Source organism: Papilio xuthus, unplaced genomic scaffold (assembly GCF_000836235.2).
Source record: "Papilio xuthus unplaced genomic scaffold, Pxut_1.1 DF826938.1, whole genome shotgun sequence".
Classification (NCBI taxonomy): Eukaryota; Metazoa; Arthropoda; class Insecta; order Lepidoptera; family Papilionidae; genus Papilio; species Papilio xuthus.
Window position 1 is genome coordinate 3,742,190 of NW_013531711.1, and position 26,644 is coordinate 3,768,833.

General features: G+C 32.6%; 1 protein-coding gene across 2 annotated transcripts in view; it reads right to left on the reverse strand.

The window, feature by feature from the left end:
- The window catches only part of LOC106121672 (uncharacterized), a 75,638-nt gene extending 54,621 nt beyond the window's left edge, over positions 1-21,017 (reverse strand). For both annotated transcript variants that reach the window (XM_013317410.1, XM_013317409.1), the window contains exon 1: positions 20,938-21,017. The gene's annotated coding sequence lies outside the window, so the exon portion shown is untranslated. The remainder of the gene's footprint in view (positions 1-20,937) is intronic.
- Between the last annotated feature and the right edge of the window lie 5,627 nt (positions 21,018-26,644).

The window sequence follows — 26,644 nt, forward strand, 5'->3', positions numbered from 1 at the left end:
ATTCATATTCTCTTCTAATTTTGTTCTCGCTATATGAAAAGGTCTTAACGTTCCATGAATGAATCGATTATATAACTTATGATGATGTTTTATTCATCAAAATAATTAGTTAATTTAAAGTTACCAATATTTAAGGTACTGAGTGTTGAGGTCTGTGACATGAGAAAAATCCAAGAGAAAGCGATACTCTCGTATAAAATTTTCCATAAAACGTAACGCAATCGAATCTACATTTAAATGTTATTTTCAATGTTTCAATCTAATCAGATAGCGTAGATATCAGAATAATCTATATGTACGTAATCTCATTAAAACATAATTTGGAGTTTAAAGACAAACAAACTCATTGCTCAGTCAATAAGGTTGATAAGAGTGCAACTAGTGGACAATCATTACAGAGTACACTTTGTGACTTATTTACAGGTTGGTAGCGTACCGTCTTTGATAAAGTACCAAACGTTTTTTTATCGTGCGACGACCCTGGATTACGCGGTCCCTTGTCAATCTCTGTCTCTTTGAAACATACAAAATGAGGCATAAATGAATGTGAAATCGATTTTGGTATGTAAATATCGATTTATATTCATAAGCTATTTAACACATCGATACCTTGATTCGTTGTTATTGTTGTCCAAGAACTGTTAAATATTAATCCGTTTAGTAAATATATCCTTTACATTCAACGGGATCGGTCGCTTTTTCTACGTCGCTACGATGGAAAACTTATACGTCGCTGTCAAGTCAGCCGTATTTAAATTGGCCACATCGATCACTCGTATACTCGCTTAGCCAGTGAAAACGCGTCCAGGATTCGCAATTTCAACACTCTATCGCCAATTGGAGCACGCTCAAATGTTTATTTCACTTTCTCTCATCTTGTTCTTAAAGTCGACCAATTCACCTTTATGTAGTTGTATGTGTTTCGTATTTTTTTTAATTAATAGATAAGTGTCAAGACGAAAAGAAAGCATTTTACTTAATTCAAAGGCAATTTTAATTCGAAACTATTTAAAATAGTAAACCCGGACGTGAAGTTCAGCAGCTTCTTAATTAGCAAAAATAAAAAAATGTTACGCAATTTTTATAATTGAATTTGAATTGCTAATCTCAAATAAGTAATCTTATAAAATAGTTTAACAAGGGCTTTGTCATTACTTATAGCGTACGTTCTTTGTATTGCTAAGGATTGTTATATAAAGACGTAATTATTTCGACAACAAAGATCAAGGTCACAATTCAGAGATAAAGTTTTTGCCTCCGTTCGTGACTAGTCTTAAAGTTTAACAAAAAAAAATGCGTGAAATATCTTAAATGGACGCCAAAAGGTGCGGCTAGCTGTGCCTAACGACGCAACTATATTTCTTTAAAAATCATTTATCGTATTTTACGCGAACAAGCTTGACCAAAAAGGGGAAACATAGTGTAACAAAATTTACATAAAACTATAATACTTTTTATGTAATAAATATAATGTGAAACAATCATAGCTATGTTATTAATGACAATATGTTTTGGTCACCGAAACGAAACGGGTATAGTTTCCATTACGCTTTAATTAATTCAAATCGAATTGCGACAGAGAAGTAGTCGCGGTAAGAAATAAAATTTAAATTTGTACAACCATTCAGACATCAGCATAGCAAAGAATGACATCAATTGAGACAACACACCCCTACGTATAAATAGATGCAAACATTAACTAAAATAGTATGTATACAATGTACCTACACAAATCACATGGTTCTATCAACATACGTGATGTATAATGTATTATGGAGTTTGAATAAATCCCCAATTTGTGAGATACCAACAAAGACTTAGGTTAGTTTATATTCTACAATAATTACTAACGAGCTTAGTAAGCATTCCATTATCATCGTCTTGATACGGAAAGAATTAAGTTAGTGAACGAGCAAGAAGCCAAGGTCAATAGCTAGTCTCTACATACGGATATGCCAAACTTAAAATTCATTGTTGCCAACCCGCAGCTCGTGCCCGTACATTGCTGTAGACACGGTCAATAACTCTGTATATTAGAAATATTAAAGCTGATGATACTTTTCAAAACTCGCTTTTTATACACCAGGAAAAACTAGCAACTGGCTGTAGTGTTGAGAGACATCGACCAAATTACATATTTCGCAATAAGTCCTGATATATTGTAAAAGTATTCTAAAATGTACCTCTACAAAAATATAATAGCAATTTATATCATTGTACCAATTCAACTATAAATCGATTGTTCCTATCATCGACCAACCGTTGCTAACCGATTAATCGTTTTTCATACACTTAAGTACAACAACGCAAGCAATTATCGTATTATTACGTTAAAATGTTTGTATAAAAGCTAATATTTACATCAATTGTTACCGGCGCCGTCGCACGAATCGAGTCGCAAGCAAAAGTCAAATGCAAAACGCTGGGATGATTACAACGGGTGTGTGTATGTGTGTGTAAGTGTGTAAGTAAGGCAGTGGCGTGGTTATTATCTAACAGTGAAAGTGTGAGTGTGTGCGCGGTGACGTAACCTAACTTGCGCGGGCGCAGCCGCGCGGTACACTCTCACTCGCCCAGGGCTGTCAAACTCTATTTTTTTTAATCATACTTCATCATCTACACTATCATAAATCTTCGCTTCATTCAAATGCTAAGTAAATTTAATTATCTAGGTATATTTACTGTATCCATATACAAATTAAAGAGCATCTTTAAAAGTAAATATGTATAGTATAATAAATGACAGAGGTATATCTTTATATGGTATTTTTTCTCGCAAACTCGAGACCTTTATTAAAAGTTATGTAAAGATATAAAATGCAGATATTTAAATATTATATTTAATCAATTTTATAAACGTCTTGTTGCTACAGTAATAAATAACATTATATTTATTTTTGTACCTCTTTAAATCGATCAAATGTCGATCCAATCACGTGTCCATGATCTTTATTGAGCCCGGAATTAAAGTTTTGACAACCCTAACCTCGGCGTACGCTTATTTTCAAGTTAACTACTAGGAAGTTCCCGATGTACTAGATACTTATTCCGTACTGTTTTATTTACTTAATAAGGAAGTTAACTACATGCCACTTTATCTTACATATTATTTTAACTTATTACTGTATACAATTTTATTTGAAATAAATTTAAAATTATGTATTATAAAAGTGGTGATACGTCAGTAGTTAACTATTCTGAGTATGAAGTTCGATTTCAGATTTCGTTTATTTTTAAATTATTGTAATATTTTTGGACTGGATTAAGCTAAAATTGTAAAATACATACTAAGTAGATAATTTAAAGTATTTTTTTTACATCAACACAAAAATTTTTATTATCTTGAATGACGTTAAGCCTGATGAATATGTAAAATCTTATTAAAAATACACATATGCTATTAGAATATTATAATGAAACCTTCAACTCGTGTAAAAAATAATCATAAAGTTACTTAATACACTTTATATTTATTGAGCCTCTTATGAATTCGCAATAAAATAAAATATAAATCCTCTACATAGAACACGCTTTTCTCGAAGCACTTCAAGATATCTTTGACACCCTTATAACTTCGTTGTGGGTAAAGTTGAAAGGTTGAAGTTTTAAACATAAATAGATATACCATAATTAGTTTTAATTATAAGCTTTTTGTTTTTATACAATAATTCATTTAATTGATTATGTTCCAATAAAAATTTAACGTGATAAATATTTTTCTGTCCTTACAGGTTAATATATCTAGGTACTGGTGCCCGTGTAAAAAATAATATGACACAATAAAAACTATCATTTGCTTAGTACCTGTTTGTATAATAGAAAGGGCTTTAGGTGCGGTGCGGTCAGGGTGAGCGATGACTGCGCACATCTCCTGAGCACTGAAGTGGACCGATTGCTACGCTCTGCTGAACAAAGTCATTTTACGCACTTTTTGCTTAAAGGACAACGGACCCTTAATTGCTAAATCACTCCGGATTCGATTAAAAAAGTATAAAAGTGTTCAAGACTTTAATAGTTTTCTTACAAATAAAACTAAATATAAATAAACTTTGATAAAAACAAATCAAATTGAAAGTAAAGGTACATATTTACTTTATTTAATCGAATTAGAATATAAGATGCTTAACTTGAATTCTATAAATTCCGATTCTTAATCAAATGTCAGGAAATTATAATTTGATGTTAGGTTATTGTTACGTCCATTCTCATCACTTTAGCTCTCTGTTATGCAGTCGGTTTGGATAGCAGCGGAATCTGTCACTTTCAAATGCATTCGCGACGAGATCTGTGTCACCTTACGTCACTATTGCCGCGCCACCTAGAGAACGTCTCTATTTGAACCATCATCGACTCGACCTTTTAGCTTATTGCAGTTACAATTTACAATTGCGGATTTAAATTACAACTTCATAGTTATTAACATAACTACTCTGTAAATGTGATGGGAAATCTGAATCCAATTCCTCAAAAATAGCCTCTCATGAGACACCACAGTAAGAACACAATGGACGGATTCCTTACCTATGCGTACCTCTCCTCCACCAATTCTTCTACCCTTTTCCAACCTTTCCTTCTAAAAAAAGAAAAATATGGCAAGGGAAATAGGACAAAATTAAGGCCTCTAGTACGCACAACACTAGGTAAAACGCGGAATTTCTTCCAATTCAAGCCTATCTTCTATATGGTCGTGGTTGCACCGAGCGAGCCGATATATTCTTGCAAATGATGCAGTTATTGTTGGCGTTAAAGTTTGTTGGAAATTTCGTTAATAACATAAAAGTTTTGAATTTGCTGTTAAAAATATCTACATGGTTATATTCGTGTCGTTTTTCATCTGCGTCCATTTTGGTCAGTATACATTCGGTCCACAGCACAATTTTAAAAAGACTGGCAATTTGTATGCAAATCCGTAAAACTGACCACAAAGGCATATTCCTGTGCAACGAGTAAACTTATTTAACTTGCAAATGCAAAGACTCGTTTACAAGTTTCAAGCCACTTTTGTTTTTTTTATTTGCCAATTTTAAAGTTGACTTTCCTAAAACGATCCCCGGGTGAATAATCCAGCATATTTCTATTCACTATTTCACTCGGTAAACAATCATTCTTATTACTTATCTTATAAATGTGACGGAAAGATGTTTGCTAGAATGTATCTCCAGAACGGCTGCATGGATCTCGCTGATATTTTGCATAGATATACATACACAACATAGTCTGGAAAAACACATGGTCTACCAATTAAGATTTTTTTTTTACTCCGCGTGGACGAAATCGTGAGCGACAGCTAGTATATTTATAAAGTTGGTACCCCCTTATTATAAACGTAATCAAAACATTTACAAAATAAATTAAAATTTCCAAATAAAATATGATATTATAAGAAACCAGGTCTCCTATTACGACAGTTAACCTTGTCACTATTAAATCTATCATCATAAATACAATGCTCGGAACATAACTAATATGCATGTATGTATAATACATCGATGATAACATCCAAAAGTCCAAATAAGTTATGCAAGATGTTAATAGTTGCGTCAGAGTTGTTTTGGTGGGTCGTGTTAAGTGTGCCGGCGTGTGGCATTACGGTCAACGGTTGGCCCACTGTTGCTGTGACATAATCGAGCTTCCGCCCGTTCCCTCGCTGAGCTGGTGAAAGGTGCGCTTTATGTCATAGCCTACATTCGCGGCGCCATGTTCTTACAATGATCGAGTTTGTTTTTGCTTATATTTGACTACTAGTGTTTGCTGCCCAAATATCAAAAGCCTTTAACAATATTTGTGTGCTCTCATCGAGTTTAATGTAAACTCCTAAAATCTTCCAACTTTAACAGTAGTCAAAAGAGATAACAAATCTTTTTAGTTTTAAAGGAAATTATATTATTCTTACTGTGGTAGTCATATAATGTATTGTGTCTTGGAATTGAAGTTAAATTAAGTAAATACAGGGTACTTAATTATAAGTTAGAACAGACTAGTTCTATAATTATTTTTGTTGTACAATTTACAAGTACATAAGTTATTGGTAAAGTAATCTTAATGCAAAGTTGACAATGTTTTTAATAGTTTATATAGTGACGTGAAGGATAATTTATCAATGTCCAATTTTCCGTAGCACTTGATAGCAAAACAAGCTGTTACGTTGTACTTACGTATTAAAAACAAATTAATATTATATTGAAGACTTACACAAAACATTGTAAATATTATCAACTTTAATACGTAAGCGCCGATAGAGAGTTAAATTCGACTGCAAAAAGCAAGCTAGACTATAACGCTATCTATCTAGAAATCTGAGCGGGAAGTTTTGTATGAATAGGGTTGTCAACTCAATTAAAAATATTCCTGAATTAAAAAATTACAATCAGTAAAAATAAACATACTTACAAAAATATTGTCATTCGAAAGTTTGTTGTGCTTTACTGATTACCATACACGTTAGCTTCTAAAAGAAGAGAATAGGATAAAGAGGTCTAGCGAGTGATATATCAAACGGCACACATTTTCAGAGAAACGACAAGAGTCGTCTTTTAGGTCACTTACCTTCTAACTTTTGTCAAATAAACTTTCTAGCATGTGGTATTTTTTGTATTCTCCACAAAATCTCCAACGTCTCAGAAAAAGTAACCTCCGGAATACACAATTCAAATTGTGGAAAACTGTAATAAATATTATATTAATAAAAAACATCAATTGTGTGCAGCCCTGAACTGTTAGGAGACAAAGTTGTAAGCGACAAATAGCGAGATAGTAGATCAGGTGAGCACGTAACGAGAGACCGTCAAGTATCCGCACGGAAGTTGCGCGCTGGCCAACCGTAACGACGCTCTTTCGTACCATTTGACAGTCTCTGCTGTTATATGTACAGAGCTCTTAAACATTGTTGCCATGACAGGCGAGGCGGAAGCCAAAACGGCTGTTGATATAAAGCATAATTTGGTAGGTAACAAATCTAGCATCGACATAAGTATGAGCTGAAGTTACATTAAAAGCTGTCTTCCTTTGAAGCATAGATCTAAGGAATAGAAGTCGATAGGAATTTAGAACTATCCATACAGTGCTGATTGAATTCTGTAAATTAGTAGTATTGTAAATTTAATAAACAAGAAAAGAACACATATGTTATTCCAGAAATCCTAAAATAAATCACAATTATCAGTTTAAGAAAACAAATCACCACGCAAAACGCGCCCAACAAAATTACACCTAAAATTGAAATAGACAAATAAATGAATGTCACTTAAAGTATTGTAATAGGTAAATGTTGCAACAATAAATAACCAGTCCCCTGGCACTTTTACTGGCAACACCGGCCACTTATTGGAGCATACCAATTTGTTACTGTTTTTGTAGTGCTAGCTTGAGTTATTGTTTCGTAAGTCCTGTTTCTGAATTCAATTTATATATGTCTGTTTACGTGTTTTGGTCTAGTTGCACTTATTAAATACCTACTAATTGCAAGTTATGGTCGAAAGCGTGACACCATTTTAAATTTTAGCCCATTTTTCACCTCAGCTCCATTAAAAAGTTTTTATTTTTAATTTCACAACAAATATTCACAGTATGACGTCACAATTACTACAAAAAAAACAGATAAAATCGAAGACATCAACCTCAATCTATGTATCATTTCGGATGTTAATGAGTTATACATTTTCTTAGAGGCGGGACAGCGCGTAATTTCGCATTTCCGCATACGTAACAAAAATCTTAGCGCGCGCGTTTCGTCATAATTCAACAGGTAATTTTTTTTTCTGAGCTCAATAGAGGCGATGTAACACCGGCGCCATAATGTCAGCCGGTTTTTACATTGACGATTATAACTTGATATTTAATACCTATATCTTATCGATTATTTAACGTTAATAAATTACACATATTTTCTATACTTTAACAAACTTAAAATTTTTAAGATTGGTTAAAAATAAATTATCTCAAAAATCATGGCGTATCCTTTTTCCTCAGAATCGCTACGAAGGTTAATCTTACCACATCCATGGATAATTTAGGGTTCCTGTGCATGGTTTCTAAACTTAAACATTCAGCTCTATGAGGTTTCCGTTCACAAGTCATTTTCGCGGCAACATTTACAGTCATCGAGATATTTAATTTAAATCGCATTGTTTTTACTAAAATAAGGTATAGCATTACAAATCCCAAAGACGTTTCAAGGGATACTTCTAATAGTCAGATACACTTCAACAATAAACGTCAACGACAATACAGAGTATCACGACATGCAGCTGTGACCAGCTGAAGGCCATTCCCCAGCACGTGACAGTGTAGTGACCACTGATGGCGCCTCCAATCCCGGCCCCGGGTCAATTGACGTCTAATTGCGGACTCCCCGTCCGTTGCGAACCTACAGTGTCGATGGCCCGCAATAGTATTTTTAGTCTATGCCTAAAATAAAGTGCTATGATAAATTGTTTTCAACTAATGCAAATGCGCACTCGTCCGCGATGCGCTTCGTTTGTTTAGCCGTTGAATATTTTTATATCGGCTATGAAATTGAATGCAAATTTGTGGTTATAGTTTTAAAATGTAACATATTCTTCTATATGTAATAGACTCAATATAAATTACTTCTAGCTAGTTGGATGCGGTTTAAAATTCCATAGAGTTTTCTGACATCTCTTTTATATATTTCTAAGCTTTATAATAGAGATGGCACCACAACGCCAGATAGAGTGGTGCGTCAAAACGATGAGCGACGCTACACTGCCGTCTAGCCCTTTGTGTGGATTATCGCTAACATGGAAATGGTTTTGTATCTTCGGCTTGGTGTGTCTCAAAGACTTATTGCTGTTGCTGGGAGAAGACACGACTTCGTATCAGTATTGAGTCACTCCAAATTCTATATTGAATTGAGCGTGAGTCGGATCACAAAGGGGTGTGGAGTGACGCGCGTTATCTGCAGCGACAGGGGTCAGCAGATAACTGTTATCGACTACCGGCCTTCGAACTATATTTCCTAACTATTCGCAATGTTGTGCAAACACGATGAACTTTTTAAATGTTTTCGTAAATCGATTGACAATTCCTTATATAATTTACGCGATATTTTTGTTCGCTTTTAGTATAATTGTTTTGTATTTTTCATTTTTTCTAAAAGATTAAAAATGCGTATTTCATGAATTTATCACATATTCAATTCCGCGACAATTATTATGTTAATTGAATTAAAATAACAAGAGTAGTTAATAAAAACTTTGACATTAAAAAGAACTTACAAAAACTTGTTCCATTGGGGTAAAGCTATTTATAAAGGAAATATCAACTTAATTAGAATGCTAATAGCTTGAAAAAACACTTTTACTTTTAAAACTAAAAATTAAATCCTTCGAAGAACTGTCATTTAAACTGTATAATTTATGCGTAAGTTAAAATTGAAGGTGTATTGCGAGGTTCAGAAGATTCCAGATTTAAGCAGCTTTTAATAATTGTCAAAGAATTTACATACCTCGAGAAACAACTCAATTTTAGGTATATGTTTAGTAAAATGTAAGCACTGAAATTTAGGCTGTTGGTTCAAAACCTACTTCTAAGTTACGAAGCCGTCGAAGCATAATATTAACTTATGAATTATAATTACATAGCAAATAATATCAATTAAAACATTAAGCGTCGTATAAATAGCAAAATATTGTTTTAAGCAGAAATTAGCAATTAAATAATACGAACGTCAAATAAACAACATTATATATGTATTAATGCAGTCCCATTATCCGTCTAGGTCATTAGTTCCTACGGCAAAGCAGTTTTGTGATTACAAAATATATTGTTTAAAAATATCCTGTGGTACAAATAAAAATAATATTTAATTCCGTTATCAATAATTAATTTCCGTACACTTGTTATGTATTTGATTTGTAAAAATATTTAATTAAGTAAGCACAACGAGTAAGGTACAATTATAACCGAAAGAATGTTCTGTCCGGAAGTATAGAGTAAAAAAACTGTTTTACCGTAAACCACAACCTAGTTTGTGTTGCTAAAAGTTAATTAATGTTCCTGACGATAAGCTTCGCTTGTGTCCCGTGTAATTCTGTCACGCGAAAACGTAACAATGTCATACTGGTTTTTAGGTAGTCAGAAGAAGAAGAAGAAGAAGAAGAAGAAGAAGAAGAAGAAGAAGAAGAAGAAGAAGAAGAAGAAGAAGAAGAAGAAGAAGAAGAAGAAGAAGAAGAAGAAGAAGAAGAAGAAGAAGAAGAAGAGAAGTCCACTTCCACTTCCTTATCCTTATAAGAAAAAGGGTGGGAAGGGAAAGAGGACTAAATGAGGCCTCCGGGACTAACTTTACTCCGGGATTAACTTTCAAGGACAATGTCAAAGACGACATAATTGTGGCTGTTTTGGTTTACTAAACTAAAAGTATATGTATATTCTATGTATACTTAGGTAGAGTATATGTAAATTAACTTGTGATATTATGTTTTCTTACTTTAAAACTTTTCCTTTTTTATTATATCTACAGACTTAATTACAGATTATAAATATTTTTAAAACGTGTTATTATTTTTTGTCATTCGAAATAAACAAGATAAAGTTGTATATGATGATATAAGATTTAATTATCAAGGTATGACATTCACGAAGTAGGTATATTTATAGAAGTTTTAGGACGAATACGCAATCGTTACCAACCGACGTAAGTATGTTATTTTTTTACGGACCAGTTGACATATAAATGAACTTCAACGAAACGTGGTCCGTCCTAACGAGACACGATCTTGTTAGTTTTAGACATGTTTTCTGTCACTGTAAATGAAATTAAACCTCTTTATATGATTATTTATTGGCTGCTTCAAAATATAAAAGTCGAGTTCTTTTAATGAAATTCATATAAGACTAGTTTTCAAGTAAATTTTTTGCCCAACAGTATCGCCTATTATATAGATCTACGAACGGTAATTATAAATGAGGTTCCATTTTTAAATTACTACCCCTACATGAAGAAGAGCGATGAGATAAGTCTTAACGAAATCATCGTCAGTTTCATAACATCAGCTGACATAGAACAATTGATTCTCCATGAAGATCATTATATGAACTTTCACAAACATGACGATCATACTGGCTCATGTTTTCATCAACCCACGCTGTGTATAAAACGCATGGCATCTGCTAAAATCAATCAGGTCATCAACTAAATAAATGAAACGAATACCATATTTGATCATTCGGAGTACTCTGACCGCATTTCGTTGGAATTATTTTGCTAAAATTATTATACATATAAACATTTATAATGAAGCCAGAAAACGCTCACCTAAATTCGAAACCGAGAATCGTAAACAAAAATTCGTTCATTGTTTCCGCTTGAGGATTCGATTTATGTGACGTCTAACAACCGAACCTATTATAACATAGCTTGGCAAAATGCTTTGTTCTCATCCAAAGGCGGCCCTAAGTTTTTTTTTGTCGTGACCCTTTTGTTTTTAAATTATGTAACTTGGCATTCAGGATGACTTGACAAAAACTGGTTTGGCGATGATGTATCGTTATATAACTGATGAGATACGATCTGCGCTTGGTATATTTATGTATAGGAATTTGATTTGGTTACTCCGTAGCTTTATAAGTTTCAATCGTTTTACTATATTTTTTTTTACATATTACGTACACACTACGTACACTGGCTAGGTGTAAAATAACTTGTGACAGAACTATAATATTCTCTCCTAAATTATTTTTTGTGCTGTTCAAAGACAGAATAGACTACCTACCGTGGGTTTCCGAGACTAAAATCCTCGTTTAAAACATATTGCTATCTCGGTTTTCCCAACGATAAAGATATATTTTATACATTCAATTTGGTCTCAGAAACCGACGGCTAGGGTAACATCATGTCACCTTGTTTTGGTGTAACAACTCTCTAACGAAAGAAAAGATGCGGTCTAATTTGTCATATCGTTCAAATTATCGTTTTTCAATGATTAATTTTTTATTAAGCAGACTAAAAGTAGATTTAATTATTTTGCCGCCTGGATGAGTTAAACGAAAATAGTGAAAAGCGATGCTTCACCAGTAAGTACTTTGATTCACCACAGCAGGATAACAAAGAGTTGTCCGTTCGTTTTTTCTCAGACGCTTCGTGTGTCGGAATGGCGAGAGTTTTATGGCGCACATTTATGGCCCAGCGCTAGGGTCACCATTGGATACTGGGAACGCCAATGTTGATAAACATCCGGCGACCGCCGACTGCACAAAACTGACGATTATACTCACGATTTATTTTTTTGTTTATTACGTCACGGACAACGCTTGTGCATATCTTTTACCGAGAAATCAATTTGTCTTAATAACCTTGTAACCGAGCGTCGAACTTAGATCTAATATTCTGTTCTTCAATGTTCATTGCTAGGATTTTATAAAATTAAGATATTAATAACTAGTCATAATTACCAGTGACATCAGATGGACCTTATATAAAGTGACTATTTACAAATATTCGCAGCATTTGAAACTTAATAATGTATTACACGTCCCTTCAAATCAAGAGATAAAATAAGATGCTTTTAAAAGATTAATTGACATTGATTAATAGTCCGGACCTGGTCTTATTACGTAACAATGATTTCTAGATATTTTTAATATTTCAAAAATATGCTTATAGTTGTTGTCCTAGCACAAACGAGGAGATGGCAACAAGAGTTAGCATCCCCGATCGTAAAGCGGGCCAGCTCAGACGCTGCGGTCGCGTGATACGAACGCTCGCACAATAACAATGTTCATTATTCAAATTGCCTGTTATGATTCGCCTTCCCAACTCCCATTAGCCCTTCTCACGACTTGAGAGTTAGACGTTAAGTTTCGAAAAGTTTTGTACCGTCTTATGTAATTAATTTAATTAATTTCACTTATACTTTTGCGTCCTATTTGGGTTACTTTAGTTCTTAAAGGCGAGTATAGGCTATATTCTATAAAATGTAAATTCGCTTGTCTCTTTTAATGATCAATACATTTGAAAGATTTTTATTAACCATGAATTGGATTACAATAACATGAGTATTGATTAGCTAGAATATATTTTGTTAATCATAATCATTGTATGATTTTTTGTTGCTGCAATATGCCGGAACACATTTTTTATGCAAAACTTAATTATACTGTTCATCATAATCATATTGGTTGCTATATTTGGTAACATCTTAACAAATTCTCACGACTTCCTGGTCTAAGTCTCATCCTTTGCAATTTGCAATTGATATTTAATGATTACGTCACAAGAACGTGGGCAGAGCCGGCTGTCAGCTGTACGGTGGAGGGTATTATTATAAATGGCATGTATGAGGCAACGGCGACACCAAGTCGCTCGAGGGGCATAGTCGCTCGGGGGGCAGAACCGGTCCGTCAGACTTCCTCGTGTCGAGACCGATCCGCGTTATAGAAACTATTAGCCGATCTGGCACCGCCTCTGACACCAAAGGAGTATTCGGTTTCAATACCTGTTTCAGGAAGCAATCGATAACACTATTTTAACGAAATTATAAACAAGATTCATGATCTTTAATAAATTGCTCAAACGCCTATCGCTCAAACAGTCAACGACAAATGATACAGCATAATAAAAAGCACATTGTGCAGTTCCGAATTTAAAAATGTTTATTATAAAGATGAATATGATCTCCCAACTGATAAAAAATGAAAGTAAATACGTATAATAACCAGTCAAAACGCCTTACAAAGGCAATGAGTAAGTGTGTCACATCATAATCCGTCCTCGTGTCGTAACAAACTGAAAATAAAACCATGTAACAATGAACGACGCGAAATATGCAATTCTTTTAAAAGGCATTCGCGTAATTATTTAGAAACTTTTGTTTGCGAGACTTCTTTACATATTTGGTTCTACAACGACGATTACGATTAGTAATGGCTGTCGTACAAAGCTAAACAATTTTAATACTACAAAAGATACCACAATAACATTACTCTTATGGGATTCTAAGCTGTAGGAAATATTAAAATATTCCAGCATATAAGCAAGAGTTTCAGCAGCTTAGTTCAAACTTCTGGATGAAAGCTGTTATTATAGCTTGAGATGGTAATAAGATTTTGGCGCTATACAGACATACAAGCGAAACATGGGTCCTCAAAGTATGACCATGGCTTAGAAGCAAATGTTAGCCGAATGAATTAGAATGTGCTTAATCAGACTGTTAGTTGGAGTGACAATGATTACAAGAGGCCCATAACAGTTTTTTGAAGTTCCGAACCCCCACCTTGTTTTGGTCACTAAATTGTTTGGTCTCTAAGATGTTTGTGTCTCAAAAACTTTACCAAGAGATAAGTGAATGTGTTAAATTCTATTTTTGCACGTGCTTCTATTTATAGTGTTGTTTTTTCTCGGAAACAAAGGTACATTTAACTCCATAATTCTCGTACATATCATGTTGCTTTACAAGGAAACAGTGTAAAGCGTTTCTAGTATGCAATGGAAAAAACCACTTTAGTAGATATAACAAATCTTCTGTTGCTATCTGTGTTAAATGAAATAAGAACATTTCCGCATAACTAAATTCCTTATCATTGTATACATTTATTATGTGCAAGATACTATTTTAATACAGTTTTTAATTTTTGACAGTTGTAATCAGAGACAAGATAAGTAGGCTTGAAGTCTTGCGATACATTTCACTAATATTATTAATACGAATGTCTGGATGGATGGATGTTTGTTAAAAGTTATCTCCAGAACGGCTGCATGGATCATTCTGAAATTTGGTATTATATATATGTAGAACATAGTCTGGAAGAACCCATGGTATACTATTTTTTTATATACAGACAGTATAATGTTATATACAGACTTTCTTTTAAAAATTAAATAGTCTTTTGAATTAAAATAAGATTCTCTCAACAAAGGGACCAACAGGATTTCAAATGTTTTTAAAAGTAAATAATAAATAAGATAACAAAAGATTAACATATTGAGTAGAGGCTGTTATCATATGATTTATGTATAAACGAAACCGTAATATTAATAAATTACGTTCTCTTGAACTTGATAACCTAAAAAAACGGCCGTTCACGATTGTCTGATAACTACAGTAACGTGGCGGTTTTAATGTAACGTTTAATATTTTAGATAAAAATTAAATTGTTTTAAGAAGTGCAATCATGCAGTTAGTTGTTACCACGTGTTACTATGTAGATATATTTGATAATAATTAAATACAGACATATGTCAAATCTAAAAGAATAGATTTCATTCGACTAAGGAAGGTTATTCCTTCCATTACTACAGATGAACCTAATAGTATATTAAAAAATGGACAAAGAAATTCAATTTTAATTCAACCTATTTACGAATTAGCTTAAAATATGATTCTATTGTTTTGTTCCGGTCTATTTGATTTAATCGTAGGCAATAAAAATCAAAATAATATTTCATCCCATGAAGTATATAGTAATAAATAGAAAAGAAATATTGGTTTATTAATTCTGTGACGAAGTGATTGATCACACATTTGTAAGTAACACAAGAAACACGTATGCGACAAAATCGCGTTTTGTACAATTTTACCAGAAATATTGTTTTGCATTACTGTAAAATTAATATTACTAAATGATTTCTAAAAGAAACGAAATATCTAGAAATAAAATTTATCGACGGTGAACATTATATTATGTATGATTTAAATATGATTATCTTGTATACGAAGTATCTTAAAGTATCATATCATCATCAGCTCACTATACGTCCCCACCGAGGGGCTCGGAGCCTACCCTAAGTTAAGGGTGATTGGGCCATAGTCAACCACGCTGGCCCAGTACAGGTTGGTTGACTTCACACATATCTTTGAATTTCTTCTCACATATGTGCAGGTTGCATCACGATGTTTTCCTTCATATGTAAATCGGAAATCGAAAAACAAATTGGTACATGGCGGGATTCGAACCCAGTACCTGCAGATTGCAAGTCAAGTTCTTGACCCCTGAGCCACCGACGCTCTTACTTAAAGTATAAACTCCGTAAATTCTGAAGCGTCAACTGGATTAAAGCTTAATTCTACTTAATGCCTAACTGCTAGGTCAAAGAGTATCAATGGACTGTGACCTTTTTGTTCCTTGTTATCATAGAATAAAGTAACTTATGTTTGCTTTCTACTTAACGGCTAGCTACAGTTATCTACACCATGCCAAGTATATTCATGACATAATGAATTAGCTACATTGATAAGTCCAAGAATAGCTCGCATGTTATGTTACAACTGATTGTGAACGTATTGCAAGTTAAGTTGTGCGCTAATGATTCTTACCACAGGTTTACTAGAATAGCAATGATTTAATTGACTAACCGTGGATTTCTCAGGCCAAAATCTCTGTATAAAACATATCGTCATTCCTGTCAATATCTTTGAATACACAGAGATAAAACTATATTTTAAACGCCTTTTGGTATCAGAAACTCACGGTTACTGCGCCCCCATTAGTTTATACGTAAACGCTACGATCATAGGTACTAGCACGAACGAACAAAATTTGTAATTAACATTTTTGTAGCGGGCATTAAGTACACCAAAAGTCTTATAATAATTTTGACAAAAATGACAATGGCGATTGTCACTAACATTCGGGCCCACAGTAACGAAATATTGCATATGTAACACGAGAATTTCATAAGTAACAAGTGCCAAAACATTTTACAAATATTTACTTAACTAAATGATTGATAATGTCTAACAGAGGTACCATTTTTGAACAGCTAACCAAGAGCAATGATGGGTTACTATTAAATTTTTAAAAGCAATAATCAAACAAGTCAGGAGATCCTAGGGCTCGTAGGATATTATTAAGTAAATGTCTAGCAGTCGTTCTTCAAAGAACGGGATAAAGATTTTGTAAACTTTGTCAACTCTTAGTATAAAATACCGTGGGAATATTTGTCATTAAATTACCAAAGCAAATCATTGCTAACATCTTCCTTTTAAGACAATCACGTGCGTTATTCACCGCTGTCCGGAGGATGGGGACAATTAACTCTTAAACTAGATGTCGCGACTTCAATTAATTTATTATTGTAGCTTTTACTCTCCTTAGTACAATGGGAACAATGATTTTTTCGTGTCCATTACTTCTTTTGGATGGGAGTACATATCTTTATTGTGATTAATGAAAGCTATGTAGTCTGAACAAGTTAAAATCTTGGCTAGTAGTCTTACTAGTGAACTTAATTTGTCTTGTATCTTAAATATTTTACCACAAACCGAACACCATGTCATATTGTCAATATTAATAATATATCCTGTTTTGAATTCTACACACTAATAATACAACAGTTCATTGCTATTTGTCTGTCCTTTAAGATAAATGATTGTATGTATTTTTGTATAATAATAATCTCCTAACGACCACAAAGATAACTTCAGAAAAACAAACATTTTAGTTACACAAACGACCCAGTTTTATGTTATCGTACAAATTTTAAATAATAAAGAGGAAATAATACCAGCGGAGATAAGAGAGGTTATTGAATAAAATTGTATTTATTATCTTTGCGGTTTATAGAGTTCGGCTCAAACATGCGAAAATATTATGATAAACACAAAAACATCGAGAAAATTCTTTGAACCTATTATACTGATTACTAAAACATATTTTAAGCTTCTAGAAGAAGATTCCTTCTAGAATAATATTCAATAATAAGACCATTTTAAAGTTAACGGCGATTGTTTTAACGAAAGAATTAAGTTTTGGCACATATAGTAGCAGTTCTGAAATAAATTGTGATGAACTATGTCGCGGGCGTATTATCTTTTTACACGTGTTGCACATTAAAAGCTTTTAACCAAAGTACAAAAATAAAAAATGCACCAAACCTGTAGTCTATTCAAACAAAAAAAAGACATGACTCGTATAAAAAAAACATTTAAGTCAAGTAAAATATATCTAATTGAATAGAAAAAGGTTATCGTGTAGCATCCGAGCGCGGTAGCAACAATTAGTTCGGCATCGGATCTCTGCCCTTGTTTAGACACGTTAACCACGTTAGAAAGTAAAAGAACCGTTAGTACGAGCTGCTGTATCGCTTCCTGAAATGCCTTATTCGAGAGTCGCACTTGGCCTTTGTTTTCGTTGTTAATGTTAATCCGTTCACGTGTGCTCGAGCAACCCGGCAGTAAGAGAGGTCGAGCCTCGAGGTGATCGACGCTTGCCCTTTTCAAATTACCGTCCTCAAAAGGGAGTGTGAATAAGTGTGACATTGTTTTATGAAAAGCTGGGATAACTTCAGGACTGTATTTTTGTTATGCAGTATCGTGCTGGTAGTTACTCGTACCACCGTGTTACGTAGCTCGTAGTTGGTAACTAAATGTCCAGATTAAAAGGGAATAGTTTCCCTGGTATGTAAAACTCATTATGATTATAAATGTATCTTGCGCTAATTTTAGTTATTTCGTAATCGTTGTTATATTGATTATTTATATATTAAATATTTTTTGTTACTTGCACTAAATAACATAGATAATATTAAGTTAAAGCAAATAATTATTTTGATGTAATGTAAGATATGAGATAAAGTAAATGATTATATTTGTCACTTCAGCACTGACATTATTATATTGTCAAAAGTGTTGGCAAAACATTTTTAAAACAATTTTTACAAATGATTTACCATTTTCATCCCTGATCTTGCCGTGTTCAGTTTCCAACATACTTAACGGACATCGCAGCATCTAAAAGCTCCACAAGTTGTAAGGAAAATAAAATTACAAATGTGCAATAAAGTAGGTATAAATGTTTTCACATATCTTGGCGTATCATAACTTTGCGCGCGACGCTACGCAGAATACAATTTTAGTGCACTGCGGAGTGCGTTGATGACCTTGGGCCACCAAGATATTTCAATAGAGTTATACTGTTTCTATATACTCAACATTGTAAGGTAACAGTTAGAAATGTCCTGTCGAAATCCATTCGTATGGTAATCATAAAGACGATACACGCAATGTTAGTACATTCTCGAGGATAAGTAAAACTTATATTACATAGATAAGATTCTGAATGTTTGTACATGGTGTGCGCGACTGTACAATTCTTAGACATATTTTCTTTGCCGCATGCCCTTTGAACAGCTTATTTAGTGAAGCTGAAGGCTTCCTTTAATTACTTCGGCTGTCCAATTTCGGTGTAACAAATTGTTTGCTGAATATTACATTTGCCATATTAGGTTGTCTAAGGAATTTTACGAAAATAAATTAAAGAAAAAAAGATACCTTGAGTTTCAGGAATAAATTATCTCTGTATGTTTTTTTATCTGTCATGGTTCCTAGACAAGGGGTAAACAATTTGATTAATTTTATTTCTTGACCTTTTTGATGTTTCAAGTTTCCATTCAATCCTTAAACACAACATACCACTAATCTAGTCAATATAAGTTTGGTTTGTGGTTCTATTATATTATTGAGAGAGCAACAAATACATTTACAAGACGTCGTACAGTAATCTTGGTTTTATAAATATGTAAACATTTATACATCTCTTAAGTTGATGATTTCATGAGATAAATGTATGGGTGTTATCGTATTTTTATTGGTACGGTTGTTGGTGTAATTTGGAATAGATTTTAATCTACTTTACATTGTCATTTCAATGCAATTAATTTTAATAACTGCAAAATGAGACCGTAATTAGATTTGAATTCTTCCCGAAAGGACGGACGTAATTTATATTATGATTTTTAAAACATTCATCTTTTAATTAGATATAATTCTATATTACTCGTTTTTGTTTCAATATAGGAAGAAACAACTTTAACATTTATTATTTCAATCCATTAAACAATTCAATTGCCATTAAATTAGCATTCTCTTTAAATATATTTAAAATTTACATACACATTTAAGTAATTCTAATTTATCAAGTTGTGCTGTCATGTGTATTTTTATGTACTTTATTGTCAAAAGTTGGTCGCGACCTATTCTTTATTCTTGGATTTATGTACAGTCGGGGAATTTGGCGGTGTCCCAGCTTGAAAGCTAAAGTCGTTTCAAAATTTTGTAAACATGCAGACGACGTGGAACATAAATGACGTATAGCTTTTAAATGTGTCTGTACCAAATGTGATCGGTAGAACACGACTAATTGCATTTCCCTGTTATGCTTTTGTTTGCGCAAGTCATTGCTACCTAATTGGTTATTTTGTAAGAAGGATTGAAGTTTGTCTTGTTGTAAGGAACTAGGTATTTTTATTGGAATACCGCGAATAGCCCTGACTGTACCATTTAATTATAATTTTGGTACTCATTGATATTCTCAAAGTGGAATTTCACGTTTAAAGAATATACATAATATCTGACTTTGCAGTTTTTATTATGTTATTTTAACAAAAGAAAATTAAAAAATCGTATTTTGTTTTTCTCTTTTTTCATCACTACCGCGAAATGCAAAATTAGCTGCTATCAAGTTGCATATCATTTTCCTGTTTTTATAAAAGTTAATAAATGCAGATCCTAATTTAGATTATATCGTATTAAATTTGTTCATTAAGATATGGTTTTAGCATTTATAAAATAAAGGCAATAAAGATGATCGTATGTTTAACCGTTTCATTCCCATAGCACATATAAAAATATTTTATCTCTTTTTTTCAAACAGATAAAAAAAATGGGAAGGATCTCAATCCATTTACCCAATAATAAGGTGTCATTCGATTTGTTTTCTTCCCCGGAGTGTCATAGGTTGTATCATTGACACAAAGCGCACGTATTAGACGTAGGGTTAAAATTCTAAATTAGTAAAACGAGTTCTAATCCTAAGAAAAAAAAATTTACAAAAAAACATTCTTTTCAAAAAGCGTCTAACAGATGGCGCTACTATTACCCGTAAAATTATTAAAATCTTGTTTCTTTGTATTTACTGATATGAAATTCTAAGTTAGGTTAATGACAATGAATTAAGAATAACATTATTAAAATCTACTCTTACCTTACTTAAGTAACAGTTTGTTGGTGATGTTGCTACTGTGATGTGGACGAGCGCACAATGACGTCTTCGCTTTGGCCGCAGAAGTACCGAAAACAAAATATTTACCTTAGTATTTTTGAAAGCAAATTTATTTTAAAGCGTATATCTTGGTTGGTTTAAGACAAAACACCGAGGCATCAAGAGCTGATGAATGATTTATAAACGGCAATATAAAACGACATTATCTATATTCTTTAAAAACACTCAACATTGTTGTTCTCGTATTATATTATAAGTCACGTGTTTGTAGGAAGTATATCGCAATTGTGCAAACGCACCACGTGCTTTAGGTATTATTGACATTGGATGGAACCAACGAGCCGGCGTTACACATTCGGTAATTACAATATTGCAGATGTTAACAACTATTTGAGCAAGTGATACAAATGCACCTGTGCTAAATATTTAGATTAAACTCAAGGAAAGAGTATAAAAGTGCCAAAAATATTTTGCGACTAATAATTTTGTATTTATATGCGCAACAAGCTTCACTCGCGACTCCGTCCGCGTGGCTTTAAAAAACATAGCCTTTGTGTTCTTCCAGACTACGATCTACATCTATGCCAAATTTCAGCGAGATTCTTGCAACCGTTCTGGAGTCACCTTCATACAAACATCCATCCATATTAGTAAGAAGTAAGATAAGTTGACTTTCATATAAAAATTTAGACAATTTTTCTTTTCACTTTGGATATTGAAAATTGAATTGATATTTATTATCCAAAAGTGCATACACTCGAAGTGTATATTTGCGTAATACATAAAGTTATTACTTTTAAAATATCATATTCGTATATTGACGTAATTAGTAGTATCAAATTATACAATTTGAAACCTTTATAAAGTGACCAGCGGAAATAAAATGATAGCTAACGTGTACAGAATATGATTTTTTTCCATCGCAAAACAAAACACTGCAAAAATGTAACGAAATGTAATATAACACTCTAGCCTAGACTTTAGAACGCCATATTATTTCAACTAGTTAAAAATATTAATAACCTTACTACTCTTATATTATAAATGCGATTTTTTGAATGTATACATGGATGGATGTTTTTAGAAGCTATCTATCTAGAACATAGTTCGGAAGAACACATAGACAAATAATAAAGTATTTTTCAGCAAAAAATGCTCACTAGCGGATTTGCGAAAAGCTAGTAACGTATAAAACACCACTGCCAGTTAAATTATAAATAAAAAAATTGTTGAATTTGTGTTTGAAATGAACACTGCCAGTTAAATTATGAATAAAAAACAAGTTGAATAAATACCAAATATGCCTGTAGTATTTTTATTACACAGTCTTTTGATTTCCTTGAAAAGTAACACAATATTTCGTAAATGTTTACAAACTGAAATAGTTAGTTTGAATATGAATTACTTAAGCATACTTGAGTGCAACAAAATAAACGAAATGTATGTCGAAAATGCACACGAAATGCGGAGATAACGCGCTAACATAGTTCGTGATTTAGTTGCGTCGGGGCGCGTTACGACGTTGTACTGCTGGTGCTGTTACATAAGTATTTAGAGCAGTAAAAATCAGTTATCGTGTAACATACTGAGTTATATATTCTGTAATATATTCGTGATAAGCGACGTCCGCGCCCGCATCAAAGCAGCCCTGTTTCAACGCAATGTATGCGTGCCAAATTATTACCTGCTTTGCCATTTTATGCAATTTTATTACTAAATATACATACAAAAAATGAAACCTGTATATTATACTATCTAATTCCGAATTTATTATAAGAATATAACATTAATAGCTCTTGAAATACACAGTTATTACGATGGTATTCATCTACAGATTATTGCTTTCTAGTCGATTCGTCCACTGTACATATTATAGGTTCCTCCTATGTTTGGAATTATAATAATTTTTGTACTTGCTTTGCGAAAATTTACTGCTGTTTATAGCAAATGATGGCCTTTATGATTTTCAATTAGGGTAATGCGAAATCGAAATAACGTTAATCAAAAAATTATAAACAATAAATTTATAGATTGTCTTAATGTCTTTAGGATTGTGTAGGTCGCGCACGATCGTATTAATTTATGGATTTTCTACGCTTTTATAGCTTTGTTTTGATACCGAAAGAGTGTTACTGAAATACAACTGGATAATTTAAAAAAAATTTATTAATAATTTAAAGAAATTGCTCTGCACCCAAAACTATTTACATATATTTTACATTGACATGTAATATTTCATTACAGCTCTATTGTGCATTTCGTTTCAATTCCCGCCTGATTCCTAATTATTTTTAAACGTATCTTTTTACTTATATTTAATGTGTAAAATTATTTGAGGCCAGTTTGGCCTATTTGAAGGTAGAATGCAAACTCCTTGTAACAAAGAAGTCGTATACTCCAATCTACGTAATATTTTTCAAGAATTAAATCGCGTAAATACATTTCATATCCAATAATATTCGAGTTGAGTATAACAATAGACTTTTGTGACTAGAAATTATTATGTTTACACTCACTCGAGACTCGAGTATGTTATTACGACATAAAATAGACACCGGTCGATAACAACAAAGGTGACTTTGTTCTTCACGATCTTTGATATAAGACCTACGGTAATACGAAGCAATTCAATTGATAGTGTACTGTTTGCGAGTAAACATTTCCTTACATTCGTATTTGTTTAGCTTTTCAATGATTGTAATAAATCCACGTAATCTGCACTGTGTAGCGCATCAAGTTTAAATGAAGGTTCAATTTATTTCTTAAAACTAGCTGTCGTTCGCATGGAATTAGAAAAGAAATAAGTCTAATTGCTATTCCAGACAGTAATAACTTTATTTTACTCTATAAACATCACTAACTGTTAATTTCTGATGCCTAAATCTCTGTATTAAACATATCGCCATCCTTGTCATTATCTTTTACAACACAGAGATAACAATATGTTTTAAACGGAGATTTTGCTCTCAGAAATCCACAGTAAAAGATACAAAAGACTATTACAATAAACTACTACACTTTTCGTGAAGTATAATGAAAATATTTCTTAACTAATTTAGCAGGGTTTACATTATTGTTTGATACTAAGAAATCGTGGATCCCGCATTGGTCGATTCATTGTTTAAAGTTGTAAATGACTAACAGCAATGCACCATTATCACAGACTTCTTGGAGTTAGGTTTAAGCCAGTTTTTACATTGTTTTGTTCTTTAAATTCATCGGAGACTCATAACCTATTTATTTAATTTCAAGAAGTTCAGATTCTAAAGAAATATCTTAATCAAAATTCTTTGAAATATGAACTTTTGAAATTTATCTCATATGCTATAAATAGTTTTAATTTTTTTATTTATATTTGGTTTGGTAATAATTTTATTATTTAATAGTCAATTACAATAATTGTAAATGTTATTTATTTATTCTTTGATTAACTAATTACATAATTATCATAATCTAATTAATTATTAATAGTATTGTAATAGAACTAATTCGTTATAAATTGGTTAGTGCTCCTGTACTAAGAGTAAATCTAAAATGGAAAGTCAAATTAATTGAATAGTACCGACTCAATGTTTCGAGTTACAAAGCAGTCTGAACTAATCAAGGACTTATTCAGTCTCCGAATGCAATTATCCAATATTGTATCCAATGACATGATTTAAATTAAACCTTTAATTAGAATAAATATTTTTTACATTGCTTAAGAAGTACTGACAAGTTTTTGCCGCACTCAAAATATTTATTTATTTACTAACACCCCTAATATAGATTTTATAAATATACTAGCTGACGCCAAGAAATCCGCGCGGAATTAAAAAAAAACTTAATAGGTGTGTTCTACCAGACTATGTTCTACATCTGTGCCAAATTCCAGCGAGATCTGTAGAACCGACCCGGAGACGCCTTCAAACAATCATTCATCCATCTAAACATTACCATTTACAATTGTAAAATCTGTACTGAATAAGAACACTTAAGGACTCTAAATATCTCATAGCTATCTCTATATTATTTTTGATAATTTGATTATTGTTTAGTTTGTATTATATTTCGTAAATAGACTATGATATTGTGATATGTTAATTATAAAGTTCATGTGCAGGCACGAGCAGTAATACAAAGCGTGTTTGCATACAATGTATTGGGTTTCCAAGCACCATAACTTTAGGAGTAAGCACTAAGTTCTACGTGCTCGTCACTCGAGTCACTCGACACTAACACATTATATAAAACAGTCATGTATAGTCATTGTTCACTGTCCCGGTGGTTCCGTATAAATATTTATTTTTATATCCATCTATCATAGATTTTTTTTAATGTAATTTCATATTCAAAAGATCGCCTACGAAGGACAATAAGGATGTTATTATAGTTATGTTTTATACATCTGGTTTTTGTTATTGAAATTAATATAATAATGATGCGTGAAATCATTTGTTTTTTTGTGCTTTACTAATGATAAGGATTAACCTCGTTCGATTGAAAATTTAAAAAAAAAAATTAAAAACTATCATACTAGGGTAGAATGATTTAATTGATAAAGATTATAACAACAGACATTAGTGATTATTTCAATTTTTATAACCATTTCCTAAACAATCAAAACCGCCAAGATACTTTAGTTTTTATTTTTCAAAATTTGTAAATATTGGATAAAATCGCAAACATCTTTATGAGCTTTATGTCTATTTAAATCAATCGATAAAATTCCGGTTCCTTAAAAAGGACCAAAAATAAATTGGAAGAGTTAATTATCAAATTTAAATTTTTATTCCGTATCAAACGACCTCCCGCGTAGGGCAAATGTTAAAATTAACCTAAGTAGTCGTAATGCTTCTTTATTTTTAGTCAATTGGATTTTAAATATTTCTATCCTAGTCTAGTATGTGATGATGTAAAGATATATGTTAGGCTTGGTAGGGATGCCGCACCCCCAAAACAACCATCATCTTGGTAGACCAACAAAAGTGACGAAACAAAATAAAATAAATACTATAAGCTATACGCTAAAGAGTATATAGCGTTTTTGTATTTGAAAATTGACGTCTGAAACCCTAACACGAGTTACATATTTCAACTCGAATTACAGAATATTTCCCATGAGACTGTAGAACTGCGACTCAACGCAATTAATTGTATGGAAATTATTATGTTATTAATCTTTTACAAATCAGCGTATATCAGCCACTAACAAGAAGTACCGATGAACCATGATATCTACCTAACACTCGAGCACAAAACTATGTTTCAAGAACTAAAACCCAAGCAGAGATCCAACGTTATACTTTGAGTTTCCACTAACAAAACAACTTTACAAAACATATTCACATTCCTCATCTTATTTGGAAAACAGATTTTTACATTTGTTCGTGGAAGCCCACGGTCCGATTTGTTTGTCTAGTGTAGATGATACAGCATGAAACTCTGCCGTCCATTTACCATTGAGTGGAGTGCTTGGTACTATCGATTCCCGTATGGTTGGTGCAACATAGCGCATAACACTAAACCGACAAACGGGTTTGCAACGAATGCCATAATAAAAAGTTGCTCGAGGGACGCGGCGGACAATCTACTAACGACTTATTGACGAGCGGAGCGTAAGCGTATTGAAAAGTAATTAAATAATCAATTTACTGTATAAATCACAATCAAATAAACCGCCTCGTATAGTTGAAAGTTTTAAAATATT